The sequence below is a fragment of the Mustela putorius genome, unplaced genomic scaffold, assembly GCF_011764305.1.
Source record: "Mustela putorius furo isolate JIRA1106 unplaced genomic scaffold, ASM1176430v1.1 tig00000275_pilon_pilon_pilon, whole genome shotgun sequence".
NCBI lineage: Eukaryota > Metazoa > Chordata > Mammalia > Carnivora > Mustelidae > Mustela > Mustela putorius.
The window spans coordinates 29,622,850-29,640,623 of record NW_025421341.1 but is presented as its reverse complement, the minus strand read 5'-3'; the positions used below and the strand labels follow the sequence as shown (position 1 = coordinate 29,640,623).

General features: G+C 38.7%; 1 protein-coding gene across 5 annotated transcripts in view; it reads right to left on the bottom strand.

The window, feature by feature from the left end:
- Window positions 1-10,288, bottom strand: part of RHBDD1 (rhomboid domain containing 1) — a 124,604-nt gene extending 114,316 nt beyond the window's left edge. For 2 of the 5 annotated variants that reach the window (XM_004776589.3, XM_004776592.3), the window contains exon 1: window positions 10,131-10,288. The gene's annotated coding sequence lies outside the window, so the exon portion shown is untranslated. The other 3 variants (XM_004776593.3, XM_004776591.3, XM_004776590.3) reach the window with 3 other exon arrangements.
- Between the last annotated feature and the right edge of the window lie 7,486 nt (window positions 10,289-17,774).

Genomic DNA, 17,774 nt, shown 5'->3' with positions numbered 1-17,774 from the left:
AGTCAGGGCGCCTGGGTGGCTCAGTGGGTTAAGCCGCTGCCTTCGGCTCAGGTCATGATCTCAGGGTCCTGGGATCGAGTCCCGCATCGGGCTCTCTGCTCGGCAGGGAGTCTGCTTCCTCCTCTCTCTCTCTCTGCCTGCCTCTCTGCCTACTTGTGATCTCTCTCTGTCAAATAAATAAATAAAATCTTTAAAAAAAAAAAAAAAAAAAAAAATGTTAAGTCAATCCAATTCACAGACTACCTTAATGAAGCTTCCTCACCTGCACCAGGCTTTGAAAGACAAAAGAAGGAAAGATATTTTTAAGAAAGGAAACAGCATGTATATGCTGTTTGCATAAATGTTTCAACTGTATTATTAGAGAAGTATAAGTTAATTAGTCTGGTCAGTTCTGCTATAGTACTTGATTTGTAACAAGCAAATTTGTTCAAATGCAATTAATATATCAGGGAACAACTGGAGCATAATGCAAATTTCCCATTTGATTATGTGCAATTTCATCTGCATAAAGCATTAGGTGAAAGCAGGAAACTGCACCCAGCTGAAGCAGGCTACAAAGAAATTCACCAAATGCACACACAAACCTCAAACATCTACCAGCTACTGAAGTTCAGAGAGTATTTTAGGAGTTACACCCATTCACACCTGCAATAATAATTGCAATTATAATTGCAATTGCCTCCCAATTCCAGATAATCCTTATTCTACCATTTGACAATAATTCACAAGTTGCAATCCTCCGACAACCACTTTCACCAGCAGAGTTCAGGATTTTCAGAAAGGAACATACCGTTATTTATTGTAGTATTTCTCTATTTCTTAACCACTTAACATGTGTAAGTGTGCTACCATTTTTGTTAGGTTACTTTTTTTTTTTCCAATGTACCACTGACAAAGTTTTGTGAGAGTTTTGCTCCTGCTACCATCTGCACCATAGGCTCTGTGGTTTTACTGCATGATTTTGCACAGCATGATGATTTCAGGAATGCCCATGTCCCATCCTAGCAGAGCTGACTATTCCACCAGTGGAAAGCGTATGGGAGGCAGGGCAGCTAACTTAAGAACTGCTGTTCGCCAGTCACTATTACCATACTTCACTCCATGTTTCACTCCTACAATCCTATCTTTTAACCAAACTCACCAAAGTTAAGATTTAGAATACCACGTGCTCTGACCTTTCCCAGATAAATTAGAGTACGAGGGGACAAACTCTCTCTCTCAACCTATCAAATATGCCCTTGATGTCCTCTTTACCTTGATGTCTTCTCTACCAAAAGTTGTTTTACCTTCCTTCATGTGGAATTTAAAATCAACATTCCTTTAATTTTGGCAGTTTACTTGACCACGTGTCCTTAATGTGTCAATGTTTACCTCTGATTATAACTACTCAAGGACATAGACCACATTTGTGTTTGGCCAGATGCTTTTCATAAGAGAAATCAGTATAATATACAGTTCAAGTGTACCAATTTCAGCAAAGAAGGGAAGAGTAAAACTAAGAACCCAAGATCAGATGCTCTGACAATACATGCAGTTCACTGCAAAAACTGCATTTACATGCATTGTGCATGTTTCACTTCTAGACAGCACACAAGGTCAAACCACTAACTGTCAGTTACAATAAGCTTCCAAACTTCTGGTCAATTACCTGGTTAATAACAAAAGACAAGGCTATGACATCATTACAGTTATAATTAATTTACACAGACCAGCTTCCAGTTAATCAAATACATCTTTTAAAACCACTTAATTATTTTTCACCTAGAAAGCAACATTCAGCTTTGTTAAATGAAAAGCAATCTTGCTGAATTCAACATGAAAGACTGTCAGGCTACTCTAAGACACAAAGGATGAAAGGCTTCACAGGGCATACTACTTCAAGGTAGGAGCACTCACAGTAAAAACAAGCACAAGGTGACAGCTAATACAACACATTTGAACAATTTCCGAACATACAGAGGTTGTCAGGAAATGGGGTAAACAGGCTTTCGGGAAGAGAACTGTCCTAATGTTTTTTTGTCAAAGGCATATGGGTGCAGCAATGTTAACGTATGTAGTATAGGACAGTAGTTAAGGGCATGGTCTTTGCTAAGAATTCTACAATATGCCTTGGAAAATTTGTTTGAGTGCTAGTTTCTCACCTGTAAAAGGACATGAGGCAGGCTTGTTTGGTTTTGCAAGGATTAAATGAGATTAAGTATATAAAATCATAAGTTAGGAAATAATAGTGTGTTTAATCCATGTAAACAAATAAAACGAAATAAGACCTAAGATTAAAGATTTTAAATAGCTTTAAAGTATTTTTACAACTCAATAACCAATTATCATTTTTCTGGGCTTTCTGTGACCCATTATTTTTAAAATGCATCATATGATTCAAATACACACACATTTAAAAAACAATATGGTGTATGTGGAAGGTACACAAAAGCAAAGTCATTATTTAATTAAAATAAATTTTATAATAAAGTCTCAAAACAGAGTTTCTGTCAACATTATCTGATAATTTGAGAATTTAATGAGCCTCCATTTTAGGATTAAAAATCTCATTATGTCATATGACAAAAATTTTATTTTTTCCACCGTTTTAAAGTGTTACAGTCTTAACAGAAATAATTAGATTATCTTTATACATGAAAAATGAAAACTTCTGGATTTTTGTATATAATCTTGACTTCTGCTCCATGGTAAGGTGAATTAGTGCCAACTCCAATTCTGATCCATCAGCACTTATGATTTCCAATATCAATCATAAGCTGGTTCCTTCTCTAAGAGACTACACGTCTTAGTGAAATGAGGGCTCATTAAAGCTCTTTGACTGACAGCCCTTCAGACATAGGTCCTTAACCAGGAGACACATGCGGAGCACGAATGCCAGCAGCATCCACCATCACTCCCTTCAAGAGGATTCAAGTAATTCCATGCTCACCTTTGCTCCATGCCATATTTCTTCATCTGCCTAAAGTCGATGAAAAAACTGATAGCCATCCCCTCACTTAATCTCTGTGTAAGAACTGTTAGTGAATTATTTATGTGCCTGAAATCCTCCTAGCACAAGAAGTAGTCAAGAGGGAGAAGAGCATGGCTGACTTCAGAGATGTTGCATGTTCCCACAAGGTACACGGGATGTCCAATCATCACTAGGTGGTGGGGCAGCTTGGAGATTGGTCTGTCCAGCAGCAACAACACCTCATTCTTTCAGGAATAGGAAGCTGCCTCCCACCCTCACTGGATATGGTCCTAGTGGGGACCAACAATCAAAGATGCCATTTCGCACCCTAACTGAAGGGTGATAATGACCAGAGGCTAGCATAACTCTCCCCCTGGAATCTAAAACTTGTGCAGAGACACTAAGACCAACAACATCTGGAGCTGATAGAGCTTAAAAGTACTGTCCAAGTCCACCAAGTCTACTCAACCCTTGAGAGCTCACTTAGCTATTATCCTTTACCAACGCTTAGTTGGTTCGCTTTCTGTCAATTCTCTCGGCTTACCCATAGACTTTCAATAAATCTCTTGCTCTTGAATAAGCTATCTGGATACCACGGTTAACTTACTTTCTTTTGTTTGCAAAACACTACACAAAACACTATATTTGCCAAGGGCTGGCAAGCAGATCCTAGTCTATTTCAAGCATTACTAACTCTCATTGTCTCCTGGTACAGCACTCTAGCCCACGGGAGGACCAAAACATGATGTGTACATAAGTGGCAGCAAAGATCTACGATAGTCATGCTATTACTAGAGAAAGAGGAGTGCACCCTCTGGGAGTATGAGAGCCAACTTCTGCATAAATAAGGCAAAGTCCTCTTAAAGGCATAATAAACTAAGAGTCTAAACTTGGACACTGGATGCAAAATGTAATCATAAAAGGAAAAATAAATCGTCTAAAATTTGTCTTTCATTTATATAAGACTGATATTTTTAAAAAAAAATCTAATTACTGATTTTCAAAACCTCCTCCTTGCAGTTGTTCTTCACTGAAAATAAGATTACTCTCCACATTTAATAAAATGCTATCACTTGGTGAACACTTCTGACTAGAACTTTGAGACAACGAATCACTTAGATTCACCTACCAAAAAAAAAAAAAAAAGAGGAAAGGAAAAGGAAAGAAGGAAGAAATGGAGTAAGAGGTTTCTTCAACCTGATAGCCTTTAGGAAATATCATGGATATCATGGAATTACCCTGCATGCTTTTCTGTGGGTTTACCCCCTTGTTCCACCATCCTGTAATTTATCACACTTTTCTAATTATGAGCCCAGAGAAGAAAACCAATGAATGTGAAATTATAGCAGTAAAAGCATTAAGCATATAATTTTATATCTCACTGTCTATATTCTTTCGTTTAAGAAATATCTGAATGCCTATGAAGGGAGAGGTACTGTCCTTTCAGGCAACCACAGCCTAGAGAGCAGAAATACAAACAGAGGTATTATGCTGTGATAATGAAAACAGGAATGCAAATAAAGTTGCACAGAACGTTTACACAATAGCAGAAATAGGTTTTAAGGTCTTATATGGATTGTGGAGTAAAGAAAGAAAATACTGGGCAGGCATTACCCTGTGGGCAATGCAGAGGGAGATGAAATGATCCGTGAAACTCATAATCAAAAGTAGGAGAGTTATCTCACAAAAATAAAAGGATTTAAGTCATCACTTGGTGGACACAACAGCTATAAGCTAAAAATCTGGAAAGCTGAAGGTCCCTTAGTAAAATTAACATACCTTGAAAGAAACCAGTAAATCTTAAATACTTCGGTAGTAAGGAAGGGACTATGTAGGCAGTATGCACAATATTTGTTCCTACACTGGCTCCAACTTAGAATCAAACTGATTCATTATAACCACATGATTGCAAATTGCTGGGATTTGCAACATTAAAAAATGTAGCAAAGTTTCTTTCAGTGTTGCCCAAGAGAATCCCTCAAGGAAAAAAGAAATCCCAAATTAGAAGTAGCTGCCAATACACACAGACCTACACACACACGTACACACACCCTATATTTTATTTATATAAGGCTGAAGTCATTGTAATATGTATAAAAATTTCATTCATAACTATCCTGATATTGTGACTTTGGATGAAAAATGCATAAGCAAGTTTACACCATGCGGAAACAGCTGTTGGTATAATGAGAACATTCCTGGAGCTGAAGCCAGATTTGGGGTCAAATATGGATGCCATTGTTTACTAGTATGAGGCCTTGGGCAAATCATATAATCAATCCTGCTGAGCTTCTGCTTCCTTATTCCTAGATGAGAAAAATTCCACTTACTTACTGGAGTCAATGTGAAGAATAAATGAAATAGCATATTATGAGAAAGCACGTAGCACACTCCCAAAGTTTGTTTTCCAATCTCCCTTCCTCTCCATAAAGTAATGAGCCTTTCCCCCCATGGAACTGGACTTTATTGCTTCATAATTATGATGTTCATGTAACAATGTCCAAGAAACTAGATGGTAAAATAACACCAACACGCAAACCTGAATGCACACATTGTTAGTTGACTATTATCTAGATCCCAAAGGACTCTTATACGGCTCTTGTACACTATCTATTGCTTCCCAGAAATTTGACACATTTTCTTTTCTGAATGCAGCCAAAATTATCCCACAGGCTTTGAAATATCGCCATCATGATGTTGCACAGAGCAGCTGGCTGATTGAAAGTGACTCCCCCTCCCCCACACGACAGCTGTCACCAGGAAACCCTCCTTAATGTGTGAAAAAAGACAATGTGATATTACTACCACCCCTATTAATAACAATCTTACAAATAGTTAGCGTTTGAGATTGTTTCTTATGAAAGCTCACTATTAACTAAAAATTAACTCTTTAAGAAAAACCCTTTACCATACAAATTGCAAACCAGCTGCTTTCATACAACAAAAAACAGAGGAACGGTAAACACAAGTAATATATTTCCACTCCTTGTTTCTTTTTCCATGAGTCATCTGTAAAGCTAAACAACAGCCAGTTAAAATATTAAATAACTTTAACGGTGATACAGCTGTCACGGCTTAGTGGGATCAAGAAAACAACAACAACAAAAACCCCCAAAAAACAAAAATCCTGAGATGATTGCTCTAAAAGCATGCACAGAACTCCTATTTTTTGTAAAATATGTGTCATAATGAAGACTTTTTTTTTTTTTTAATAACCACTCACTCCTCTGCATGAGAAGTTATACATACATTTGACATTGCTGAAAATCCTGGGAATTGTTTTCACAATAAGTTTGTGAATCCCACTCACAATAATTCTTAATGCCATGACTTTTTAGATACAACTGTCTCTTGATGGTTTCTATCCCACAGATGAAGAGTTTCACACCCAGTGCCCTAAACTCCAGCATTCTGGGGATAGACCTCGGAGTATCACTGCAAAATGTTCAAGCTGAGCACCAGCAAGCAAAACTACACCCTTCAATCTCTCTTAAGGCTTCTCATCTCCTGAGCTTTAGATTCTGCTAAAGAGGAGGTTCACTGCTAAAAAAACAAACAAATAAATAATCTAAGGACCACTGCTTATGTGACTAGAACTGAAGCATAAAAGGAAATCCATCTCCTTAAAGCATCATTTCTCTCTTTTAAATGACTTTTTAAAAATCTTTTAGATGTTCTGTTTTGTTTTGTTTTGAAAGAATGTTTCGGGGGCGCCTGGGTGGCTCAGTGAGTTAAGTATCTGACTCTTGATTTCTGTTCAGGTCACGATCTCATGATTATAAAATCCAGCCCTATGTTGAGCTCCCTGCTAACTGCTAAGTATGGAATCTCTTGAATTCTCTCTCCCTCTCCTTCTGCCCCTCTCCCCACTCGTTCACGCTTTCTCTTCAAATAAATAAAATCTTAAAAATACATAAATAAGAGTGTATAGGGGAGCCTGGGGGGCACAGTTGGTTGAGCATCCGACTCTCGGTTTTAACTCAGGTTGTGATCTCAGGGTCGTGAGACTGAGCCCAGCACCAGGCTCCACACCCAGCTGAAGATTGCTTGAGATTCCCCCTTCTTCTCCTGCTCATGCTTTCTCTCTAAAATAAAAAAATAAATCTAAAAAAAAGTTTTTGTACACATGCACCCATGTAATTTTACATAAATGTACAAATTATTAATCCCCATCTCCATACTATAATACATTGCCAAGTAAACAAAATTATGAGCTGGTGTGACTCAAGTATTTTCCGTGCCCCTATATATTATATACACATAAAAACACATAAGTTTATTTTAAAAACAAAAAGGAAGATAACGCACAGTGCATATTTTCACCTCCTAGAACATAGTGTCCCCTCTGTAGTGGACTGTCCTGCTTAACTAACTGAAGAATACTTAAATATTAATCAGCCCCTGACCTTGACCTTCGGATAAACACCCAAAACAATTTCACAGAATTTGCTCTGTTATGGTGATAAAACTGAAGACAGTGTTTTTCTACCAGCTTTTCGAGTTTTAAATTTTTCCATGTGTTTTCTTTCTCTCACTCACAATAACGTGAAAGCTTTGGCTCTTCGGAACTTCAACATTTAAAAAGAAAAGCAGTGCTGTTAGGTAATAACAAAATTACCTCATCTAAAAAAATAGGAAATGAATGAGGTAAGGTTAAGATTTGGAGTGATAACTATCTTTCCCACCTATGCAACTGTAGCCATTTACTGGGTCTTTCTGCCTTCACATGGTAGACATGCTTTGCAATTCATTTCATTTAATTCATGTCCTGAGGTAAGCACACACCATGACTCCTACTTTACAAGAGAGAATTAAGGCTGAGATGATGTAAATTTGTCTAACGAACTCAGTAAGTAGTAGAAGCAGAGTTCAAAACAAGGTCTGACCAAAACTGCTATAGATCTGCCCATTTTCCATAGAGAACAAGAACATTATTTAGGACCTTTGAAAAATGAATGTTTCATGATGGGACAGTGTTAATTTAGTGGTAGTATTAACAGATCTACAGAAGCAGCTATCCAAAGTGACTCATGTTTATCTGCAAACTCTCACTCACAGCATCTAAGAGCCATGGTGTGGCTCAGGATCTGTGTGCTCTAATTAAAGTGACATGTTGTGTAGGCCATGGTGTGGCACTGACCCTTCTCAAACTTGAATGAGTCTAGGTTTTATGGCAACTGCTTCAAATCCTAAATATTTTTCTTTTCCCCCCAACAATGGACCCCTGAAAAGGGAAGGGAAAGGTTGTAAGTAAACACTGCAACTGACAATCTGAAAAAAACCAGTAGGTAAAGGACACAGCTAATTTAGTTCCTGTGATGCTTCCAGAAAACAGGGGTATAGGGAGTAGTTATGATGAGGCCTCCTCTACTTCCTGGACCTACATGACGCATGGGAAAGGAAGATAAGGACAGAAACATTTTCATCCTGGGCTTCCGCACTCAAGTCATAAACATGCTTTAGCAATATGGCTAAGGCTTATCTTTGGTTATCCACCTGACTTCTTTACCAAGTTCTACAACAGAAGAAGGTATAATTAAGCTGAAAATACCAAAAGGCCAAAGAATTAAAACTATTCTTTAATGCACTACTCATGACATTCTTAAAAATACTACAGCTCCAGGGGGCCTGGCTGGCTCAGTCCCTAGAGCCTAGGACTCTTGATCTTCTGGTGTTGAGTTCAGTATTACACTAGGCATGGGGTCTACTTTAAAAACAAACAAACAAACAAACAAGAAACTGTAAACACACACACAAAACCTGCAGCCTCAATAGTACTGGTATTAGCACATACTGCTATAACTTTCAACAGAATATCCTGGCATCCAACAATCTCGACTATATAGACTATAACTAGAATCCAGAAATAAAAAAGTAAAATGCCCTCTAAGCCATTGTCATGATATTCAGGCACTTCAGCTCACACTGAACACCATGAAAATTCTTCCAGCACAATCCAAGTAGTTAATTCTATGCAGTTCTAACAAGCTATTAAATAACATCTCATCTCTGAGTGTTTTATGTGTGTTACTGTTAAACTTACTTTGCCTGCATTTTCACAGTGCATATTTACAGTCCTTTGAAGGCTTTAAGTAAATTGTCCCAAGGTCTTACACCTAGGAAAGCGTTCACCTGGTTTCACATTCCATTCTGTTACTTCTCCTCTTTATCACGACAGCAATAATTCACATTAGAACCCACATGCATTGGATTACAGCAAATCTTTTTAAAACAGATTTATGGTTCAGTAAGTCTAGGATAAGACCCCCAAATTTCCATCCCAACAAGTTCCCAGGTGATGCTGATGCTAGTAGTTCTGAAACAATTAATTGAGTGCATTGCTATTCTTCTTTGTAAAATTACTTGCTTCCCCAAGCTGCCATGTGAGTAGCAAATTAGAAGTCTTTAATAGTTTACTGGAATTGACAAAAGAAAAAAAAAAAAGGACATAAATGTGAGATGTTAGACTTTTAAGAAGCAATTGCAAAGAACTAAAAGCAGCAAGATTCAGCTGTCACTGAGCGTCCTGCAAAAAATACCTACACAGCTCGGTGACCAAATCATGACACTGCAATAATTCCTTCTAATAGCAATCCTGAGTCTTCCAAAGTTATGGGCAGTTTGGAAAAATGAAGTCTGTGATCCGTTTTTGGACAGACTTTCAAGGTGTGACCAGAAAAAGGGTTAAATTCACAGGCGGAATTCCTACCCCCTCCTATGAGAAATACCACTATTTAGGTTAGGATTGTTTGCCACACACACGGTTGGAGAAAAAAAAAAAAAGCTACTCTTCCAACACCCGAAACTGCAAGTTGTTGCTGATGTAACTTCGCTTTCGACTTCCTGCCTTCAGAAGGAATCTTTTTAAAACGCCCACAGAGCCAACCCCATCTCTGAGCACGTCGTTCCCGGCGCGGTGGGCCCCAAGAAGAGACCCGGCGCAGACGATGCGACCCCTGGTCGACTCGCTGCGCGAAGCACCCACCCGGCTCCCAGACTTGACCAGAGTGCCCAGGATGCGGAAGCGCGCCACCAACCCGGCCCCCGGCCCGGCCCCCGGGAAGTGCCGACTGGAGCCCCGCACCCCCTCCCCGCCGGGCGCCGCGGCCCTGGAGAAAGGGCGAGAGGCACCCGGCAGAGCCGACGACGCGAGGGGTGCCAAACAGACTCGGGAACTCACGCTCTCTACGGCCCCCGCCTGCGTCCCCACGTCTTGGCGCGCAAGTGCGTCATCACGCACGGGCGCCAGATACTGAATGCTGCCCGTCCCCGGGGCCTGCGGGGCGGGGAGAAGAGAGCGTGGGCGACCTCGCGACGCGGCTCCAGCAGCGGGGGTGGGAGGGGGGACGTAAAGTGAGAGGGCCGGCCTCCCGCCGCGCATGCTCAGTGGCGCTCCCGCGCCCTTTCTGCCCCGCGGGGTGGGCGTGCAACACCGCGTGCCACGGCGGTCCCCCCCCACCCTCCCGGCAGGTTACGAGGATTTCGCGGGAGAAGGTTCATCACAGAGCACCGGCTCTAACCGCCGGCTCCGAGTGACACGGATAAAATTCCTTCCTGCCATAAATGACCGGTGGTCGCCTACTCCTACATGAAGCAAAGGAGCGACCTGCTTTCGAAGGACCGGACTTGGCGACAAGCGGCTAGTGGGCCCCTGTGGCCGCTGAGGAACTGGCCCACCCCTGCCGTCAGTGTTCTGCTGCTGCGTGGAGGAGTCGGACACTGATTGTGAATTACTGTGGGGGACACAGAAACTCCCACCCTCGTGGGTTAGCAGCAGACAGCGCGAGAGTGGAGCCCACGTTTAGGAAGTCAGCCACCCAAGCAAGCTGCTCACTCCCCAAAGCTTAGGTTGGAGCTGTTGGCCCATTTAAAGGCTTCGGTGTCAAGTATTTCAATGGAAGTATCCTTTGATGCTATTTTAATAGGGGTTCTGCTAATAGTGTGGAACAAGTTTTATGTTCAGTCGTAGGGAGTCAGGTGAAGTTAAAGGCAGTGATGCTGTTATTTCCTTCAATATGAAGAAGCTGTCCCACTGGTTGATATGGAATTTTCTAGTAACTAGGGAGAAGACATGCATTTCTCGAGGACTCCAAATGCAGGTGGTGGTATGCTGTTTGTATTTATTGGAAGTCGTGGCAGCTGTGTTGAGCGAGGCTACCGAAAAAGTGCCTAAACCAGAAGAGTTTTGATTGTCTTTTGTTATTGTTTATTGCAAGGGCTCTTCATAGAAATGTTCATTTTGAAGTTTGAAATTTAGATGAAAATTTGGCTCATGTACAGGAGAATATGACAGATTTTCAAGTGACAGGAAAGATTTTTAGGAAATTGCAAGTATATATTCTTCTGAGAACATGCTGATGAGAAACCTTGGCAGACAATGAGAAACTACATTCCTACAAAATCAACGGAAGGGGATTGGGGTGTAGATGATTGCCTATAGAAGTATTTTATATATTTTTCTAGAAGAAAGACGAGGTCTCCATTTATCCTTCTGATCCATGACCATATGCATCAATTCAATTAATACTAATCCTGTTTTCTATTATTTCATGCTGCTCGCACCTTTCTGTAATTGCCTCATTTTTCTTGTTCTTATCTTAATCCATCAAATACAGAAGTGATTTTAAAGGAGCCACAAGTCAAGAAGTCTTAATACAGTAATCTCAAAAATGTCATATATAAAGGTTAAGAATATACTTTGGCAATTAGATTCCATTTCAAAAATTATCTGTGAAAAAATTCATAGACATTTAAGAGGATGGAATAAGTCTACCTTTTTAAAAATGAACTTTTTTTGTCCTACATGATTCATTGAGCAGACCCGAACCTTATTTTAATTTCTGTTGAAATCAGCATGTTGTATACTCAAGTCCTATTTAAATCAGCATCAGGGTAATTGTATATCTTAAACATTAGCATGAGGCAGTCCCACATCCTTTCACTGAGGCAGGGCTTTAATAGCAAATGATAGAGCAAATAACTAAGAATCAGTGCCAGAAGACCTTTAATATTAAATTTATGAAATTGTTTCATTACTTTGTAAAATGATGATTCCTAAACACTCAAAGTATTCATTATCTTAATCATGAGAAAAAGCAACATTACGCTCATTGTGGATAATATTCAAGACCCATCTAATGATCTGAATAATTTTCTAATTTTATCAAAGGTTTGTAAGAGAGCAACAATACCTGGGACTAAGCCATTTGACGTAAATGAATGTTCCTAAAATGTAGTCCTTGCATACAAATAAAAGAGTTGTGATAAGAACCTTTATACAGTTCATAAATCTAGGACTGGAACTGGACAGGAAGGCAGATCAGTCATTTTCAGCTTTCCAAACCTGGCCTGAAGGAGAGAGGACATCAAGCAGCAACACCATGAGCAAATAACACTACTGGATAATTTTTTTCAAGAAGAGCTTGTTTTGGTATCCAGTTGCTTTTGATGGATTATTTATTATTAATAGCCAGCACTGTACCAAAAGATGTACAAAACTTATCAAAGAATTTATAGCTTTCTTATTAGGAAAAAGCTTACAAATTAGACGATTCAAGAACAATTTAAGAATCACAAAAATAAGTAGAAAATTACATCATGTATTATAATGATAAGACCAACAACAATATTTAATAGTGATAGACCATGAAAACAGTAATCTTAAGAAATTTGCAGTGGCTTTACTGATATCAAACAAAATAGACTTTAAGACAAATACTTGTAGAGACACATTTCATACAGAGTCAATACATCAAGAGAATAAAACAATTAGAAATGTACATGTGCCCATCAACAGAACCTTAAATGCATGAAGCAAAAACAGACTTGAATGGAAAAATAGACATAATGATAGTTTGATATTTCAATATCCTATTCTCAATGTGTAAAGCACCTAGAAAGAAAACCACTAAGGATACAGAAGCCTTGAACAATAGTACCATCATGATATGTATAAACCACTGAACTTAATGAAAACAGGATTTACATTCTTTTAAAGTATATTCTGCAGAATAATCAATATGCTAGGTCATAAAACAAGTCTCAATAAATTTAAGAAGACTGGGATCACATTCTATAATGGAACCGTGTTCTATGGTTACAACGGAATTAGATTAGGAATAGACAATAGAAAATCTCTAAAAAAAATCTAAAAAAATCTCTAAAAAATAGAGAAAATCTCTAAATATTTGGAAATTAACTCAAGAACCAAAAAACTCACAAAGGAAATCAGGAAATATTTTGAACTGAATGAAAATTAAAACATATTGAAATTTGGGAGATGCAGCCAAAAAACACTTATCTGAAGGATATAGGTATTTAAACACATGTTAGAAAGGAAGGATTGTAATAATCTAGGCACCCACTTTAAGAACTAGAAAAATAAGAGCAGCTTAAACCTATAGCAAGCAAATGGGTGGGAATAATGATCGTATTAGAAACCAGTGAAACAGAAAAGAAAAACAGAAAATCGATGAAAATAAAAGTTGGCCCTTTGAAAAGATTGGTAAAATTGACAAAATTTTATTTGGCTGTACTCCCCCCCCCCCCCAAAAAGGAGAGAAGACACAAATTACCAACATTAGGAATGAAAGTAGTATATCACTCCACCCTACTAAAAGTAAAAGAGGCTATGCCAACAAATTGGACAATATAGTTGAGTTGGGCAAATGTCTACAAAGATACAAAACTGTCAAAACTGAATCAAGAAAACAAAAAACCTGGAGTTTGCATTCATGACTTAGGACTACCATAACAAAGGACCACAAACTGGGTGGCTTAAACTACAGACATTTATGTCTCGTACTTGTGGAAGCTTGAAGTCCAAGATGGAGTTGTCAGCACCACCTTGCTTACCCTGAAACCCATAGGAAAGAATTTGTCTTTGACTCTCTGCGTTCTGGTGGTTTACCAGCAGTCCATAACACTCCTTGGCTTGCAGCAGCATCACATCAATCTCCACCTCTATCACCACATGGCCTTCTCCCTTCAGTTTCCTCTTCTTATTAGGACACTTGTAATAGAGGATTAAAAGCCCATTCTATTCCAGTATGACCTCACCTTGACTAATTACATCTGCAATGACCTCATTCCCAAATAAGAATACATTCTGAGGTATTATGGGTTAGGACTTCAACATATCTTTTTGTGTGATGCAATTCAACCCATAACAGATCTACAACAAGCAAAATTAACATAGTTGGAACTTGGACAACATGGGACTTAACTGTGTGGATCCACTTACATACAGATATTTTTTAATAAATATAGTACTATAAATTTTTAAAAATATTTCCTTAATATTTTTCTCTAGCTTTATAGCAAGAATATAGTATGCAATACATATACAAAATATGTATTAATCACTGTTTATGTTTTTGGTAAGTCTTCTGGTCAACACCAGACTCTTAGTAGCTTTGGGGAAGTCAAAAGTTATGGATTTTAATTGTGCAGGAGCTTGATGTGCCACTAACCCCCATGTTGTTCAAGGTCAGCTACACCTTAAAATCTTTCTACAGGATTACCCAGACAGTTCAGTCATAAAAGCATATAACTCTTGATCTTGGGATTATAAGTTTGAACCCCCACATTGGGTATAGAAATTACTTAAAATAAAATCTAAAAATCAAATCTCTCCACAAAGAAAAGCCCAGATGGATTCACTGGTGAATTCAATCAAATACATAAGTTAGAAATGATGCAATACACAACATAAGTGAAAAGTCTCTCTGCTTTTAGGTTAGGCAAACACTTCTAAGCTATGACACCAAAAACCCAGCCTGCAAAAGAAAAAAATTGATAAACTAGATAGCCTCAAAAATTTAAAAAAAAATTTTTTTTGAAAAGACATCATTAAGAAAGTGAAAACCAGGAGCCCTTGGGTGGCTTAGTGGCCTAAGACTCTGCCTTCAGCTCAAATAATGGTCTCAGGGTCCTGGGATCCAGCCCCACATCGAGCGCTCTGCTCAGCAGGAAGCCGACTTGCCCCTCTCTCTCTCTGCCTGCTGCTCTGCCTACTTTTGATCTCTCTCTGTCAAACAAATAAATAAAATCTTAAAAAAAAAAAAGAAGAAAATGAAAATTAAGCTGCAGATTAGAAGAAAATATTTTATTTCTGATAAGGATTTGTATCTGGTCACTTATTCTTCTAATTTAACAGGAAGATAAATTATTCAGTTAAAAAATGAGCAAAAGATTTTAATAGCTCCTTCACCAAAGAGGATATAAGAATAACAACCATTACAATATTCCCAACGTCATTAGGAATAGGCCAGTTAAAACTATTCTTTTCACTTTCACTTTAAGAATAAAACTATTCTTTTCACTTTTCATTTTCATTCTATTCTCTGGAGTGACTATAATAAAGAAGACAGGCAAATATGTGCAGAACTGAAACTGTTGTTCATAGCTGGTGGAAATGTAAAATGGTGTGGCCACTTTGGAAAATAGGTATATTTTAACAAGTTAAACATATACTTATGGTACAACCCAGCAATTCCACTGTTAAGAATCTACCAAAGAGAAATGAAACATATGTCTACAAAAGACTTGAATGCACATTTCACGGTGCTATTATTCATAATAGCCATAACCTGCAAACAATTCAAATGCTAATCAACTGTTGATTGAATAAAGCAATAAAAAAGATACAAAGTATTGATTCATCTTATAATGTGGATGAACCTCTGAAACAGTTTACTAATTTAGAGAAAGCAGACCCTAAAGACTATATATTGTAAAATTTCATTCATATGAAATTTCCAGAAAATGCAAAATCTATACAGACGTGAAAAGATCAGTGTGGTTGCTTGGGACTGGACATATGAATCAGGTTAACTAAATGGACAGGAAGGAACTGTGGAGATGAAGGAAATGTTTTAGGGCTGGATTGTGAAGATGTTTTCCCAATTCTACAAATGTATTAAGAATTACATAGGGGCACTATACACACACGATGAATTTTATGGTATGTAAATTCCATCTCAACAAAGCTGTTTAAAGAGAAAAGGTAACCAGTCTGTGGACATGTGTGGCCAGTCATCCACAAGTCTTAGTAAAGAGTACACAGGGCCTACCCATCCACATGACATGTTCACGGCATTATTATTGAGTCAGGAGATACCAATCAGATATGGATGCCATACTCTAGGAACGTCTAGTCCTAAAAAGGAGCCAAGGGATCTACATAAATTTCAGTGAAGTCAGATAGAAAGAGCTAACTCTTATGTTTTGTTTTTAGATTGTATAATTTTATTTGAGAGAGAGAGAATGAGCGCAAGGAGGGGCAGAGGGAGAAGCAGACTCCCCACCAAGCAGGGAGCCCAATGTGGAGCTTAATCCCAGGACCTTGAGATCATGACCTTAGCCAAAGGCAGATGCTTAACCAACTGACCTACTCAGGTGCCCCAAGAACTAACTGTTCTTATTGTTTCATTCAATTAATTTGGGACTTCAGAGGAAGAGAATTAATAGGAGCTAGAGAGATGAGGGAGTGTGTTGTGGCTTGGACATTTGAATAGTATCCTTGATACAGAAGTAGGATTAGACCTATGAGCATGAATGGAATGGAGCATTCTAGGCCAAAAAGAACACAATAAAGTAAGAACAATATTGTGAGAAATCGCTAGGGTGATTTATACTTTATGTATTATTATTTGATGAGTAGTAATAGATGAAAAGGGTATGCCATGATGTCCAATATTCTTGGTGTATGAGCATTACAACGTAGATACTGAACTAAATGGAATGGAGAATTTAGGAGAAGAGGAAAGGTTAGATATAGAATATGGATTTTTTTAAACTTATTTTTTATTTTCAGCATAACAGTATTCATTATTTTTGCACCACACCCAGTGCTCCATGCAATCCGTGCCCTCTATAATACCCACCAACTGGTACCCCGACCTCCCACCCCTCGCCCCTTCAAAACCCTCAGATTGTTTTTCAGAGTCCATAGTCTCTCATGGTTCACCTCCCCTTTCAATTTCCCCCAACTCCCTTCTCCTCTCTAACTCCCTATGTCCTCCATGCTATTTGTTATGCTCCACAAATAAGTGAAACCATATGATAATTGACTCCCTCTGCTTGACTTATTTCACTCAGCATAATCTCTTCCAGTCCCGTCCATGTTGCTACAAAAGTTGGGTATTCGTCCTTTCTGATGGAGGCATAATACTCCATAGTGTATATGGACCACATCTTCCTTATCCATTCATCCGTTGAAGGGCATCTTGGTTCTTTCCACAGTTTGGCGACCGTGGCCATTGCGGCTATAAACATTGGGGTACAGATGGCCCTTCTTTTCACTACATCTGTATCTTTGGGGTAAATACCCAGGAGTGCAATTGCAGGGTCATAGGGAAGTTCTATTTTTAATTTCTTGAGGAATCTCCACACTGTTCTCCAAAGAGGCTGCACCAACTTGCATTCCCACCAACAGTGTAAAAGGCTTCCCCTTTCTCCACATGCTCTCCAACGCATGTTAATTTTGGCCATTCTAACTGGTGTAAGGTGATATCCCAATGTAGTTTTAATTTGAATCTACCTGATGGCTAGTGATGATGAACATTTTTTCATGTGTCTGATAGCCATTTGTATGTCTTTATTGGAGAAGTGTCTGTCCATATCTTCTGCCCATTTTTTGATATGATTGTCTGTTTTGTGTGTGTTGAGTTTGAGGAGTTCATTATAGATCCTGGATATCAACCTTTTGTCTGCTGTCATTTGCAAATATCTTCTCCCATTCTGTGGGTTGCCTCTTTGTTTTCTTGACTGTTTCCTTTGCTGTGCAGAAGCTTTTGATTTTGATGAAGTCCCAAAAGTTCAT